This window comes from Cavia porcellus, unplaced genomic scaffold, assembly GCF_034190915.1.
Source record: "Cavia porcellus strain 051 isolate PalLab524CR breed Dunkin Hartley unplaced genomic scaffold, mCavPor4.1 scaffold_32, whole genome shotgun sequence".
In the NCBI taxonomy this organism is placed as follows: Eukaryota; Metazoa; Chordata; class Mammalia; order Rodentia; family Caviidae; genus Cavia; species Cavia porcellus.
The window spans coordinates 1,353,583-1,356,055 of NW_026947515.1; positions in this window are offsets into that span (position 1 = coordinate 1,353,583).

Genomic DNA, 2,473 nt, shown 5'->3' on the forward strand with positions numbered 1-2,473 from the left:
GAAGCGAGGTCATAGAAATCAGGCATTTTACAAAGCAGTAACTCTCCTCTATGGGATTGCAAGGATGACTCCTGACTTCAGCAGGGTGACAGGGAACTATTTAGAAAATCAATTATTAGAACATGGATGCATTTGCTTGGTATTTTCTCTTGAGGCCTGTCCCATAACAGGAGGTATCTGTCTTCACATAGCTGCAAGGTATGTGGGCTTCTGAGCTGGCTACCTCTAGGACCTGATCCTGTCTCCCTGACTATATATTTCTAACTAACTCAGCTGCCTGTAAAAACAAGGCTTGCCCCTCAAAGGAGCCAGAAAATAAGTTCAGATTGCTTGCAGGATTGGAAGAGACAATCACCTCCTGCTGTGGGCCAAATCTCAAAACAAAAGGTAAATTAAATACAACCAAGTGCTAAGGAGCAACAGTCCAAATAGTTCTCTGATCACCCTGAGGATCTCAAGAGCCCCCATCCCAACCCTCTAAAAGAAGAGTCTCTGCTCTTAAACCTGCCCACTTACTATGACTTGCTCTCCCATTTGCTCCCAATTTAATCAATTTTACCAGAGCAATTAACCTTATTGGTTGACCACATTTCTATCCCGCCTTATTCTTAACTTTCAGATTCCCATTTTTCCCCTCCCCTGGACCCATCTAACCCCATGGTTTAACTCTATACAAGTTTCTCAAAAAGACAGAGTCTTTAGCAAACCACTCAGAACTTTCCTGTCTCTCAGACAGAAGCTTTCCTTCTCCCAATAAATATATTCCACTCTTAAACTCCATCATTCCTAAAATTCATTCTTCAATTTTAGGGAACACAAACTTATACCAGATATATAGTAGGTAAGGAGTTTCATTCCCCTCGACCATTAACATGAGCCAAATTAACATGACTATACTTTTATAATGTCTGAAATTTATTTCTTTTCCTGCAGTTTCAAGTGATTAATACAATTCACAGTGATTATAGTGGTGGCAATATCTAAAATTATATACAACAGTCATTATAAGTGTAAAATAATTGCTTTGATTGTATTATTTAGCAAGAGATAGACTTTGCCATGGCATTAGTTTATATCTTACAAAAGAGAAGGTTCACCTATAATTGTTCAGAAAAAATTTCTACATTATTGGCTGATTGAACAACTTTTAATTAGATAAACTGTGTATTCTTTCAGTTTCTAGAAGGCTTCTATTATATTATTGAAAGCTGTCTGTAGGCCTCTTGGACCTTGGCTATATATATTTTGATGAATAATTGTATTTTGAAACTTGTATGAAGATTTATTTTTATCTTAGGATTAAATTCACTGCATTGACACTGATACAGTGAAGCAAAACCCCACTGCATTAATTTCCATTGGATACTCGCGGCATAGAGCATGTTAATTACTGAGGAGGTAAATTAGCTTCATACCTAGACAAGAACCAGTACTGTTATGATTTTGTGGCCCAATAGAGAAGCCCAATGATAGGATTATTTCCAAAAGATGAGAAGTATAAAACAAAAAAAGGCCTTTATTCTGAGAACATAGAGAGAGATGTCTGGCACCCCCCCCCGCACTACTGGAGTCCAGTGATCTCTCTGGTGGATACGTGGGATGGGGGTGTGTAAGCAGCCTCGGTTTTGGGTGGAACCTAAGGAGAGCATTAGGGATGCACAGGTAGCCCACTGGTCATAGATTGGGCACCATAGGTAAATTTCCAGGTGCAGGAAGATGACATCACAGCTAAATTCCTAGGGGTTGGGGAGATAGGGTCTTCCTGCTTCTGGTTGAGGCTTTCCCAGCTACAGAGTCCTGTCTGGGCCAAAACCCCTTCACAGAATATAAGAAAAAGTAGCAGTGTCCTTTCTATTTAAAGAATGTGGAGAGGAGCCTAAAGCCACCAAGGGTTTGCCTTATTTTCTGATGGATTATGGGATTATAGGGTTTATCTGAAATTTGGTGGTGCTGGCACTGACATTGATATCATGTAAGGAGCTGATTGGAATTTTCTTTTGGCCCCTGGGAAAGGAATGAGGAAGTTGTATTCAGGGAAAAACGAGGAAGTAGCCATATGGGTAAGCACCCCTGATTTGACCTTTCACACTGAACTACCACCATGATGTTCTGTAATTTATTCTAGGGCAAAACTCTTTAAAGGACATCCTTCAGTTTAAATTAAGAAATGAAAATAAAGAATTTTTGCTATGTGTCTTCTCCCATGGTTACTGGTAAACAATTCATAAGGAAAATTTCCAGTCATTTCCTTAATGCACTGTAGATAGCATAAACAAAACTACAGATCAGTTCACATTCAGAAAACAGAAGCAGAACTAAAAGGCAGGGATAAAGCCTTTAAATGTAAATGTCCCTTAAGAGGTGAGATCAACATTTAAGAATACAATCATTTACTGATTTCTCTGACTTCAAGAAAGAGAAAAATTTACACTGTTATTGCTATAGGGTAATGAAACTCCAGGTCTACTATGTC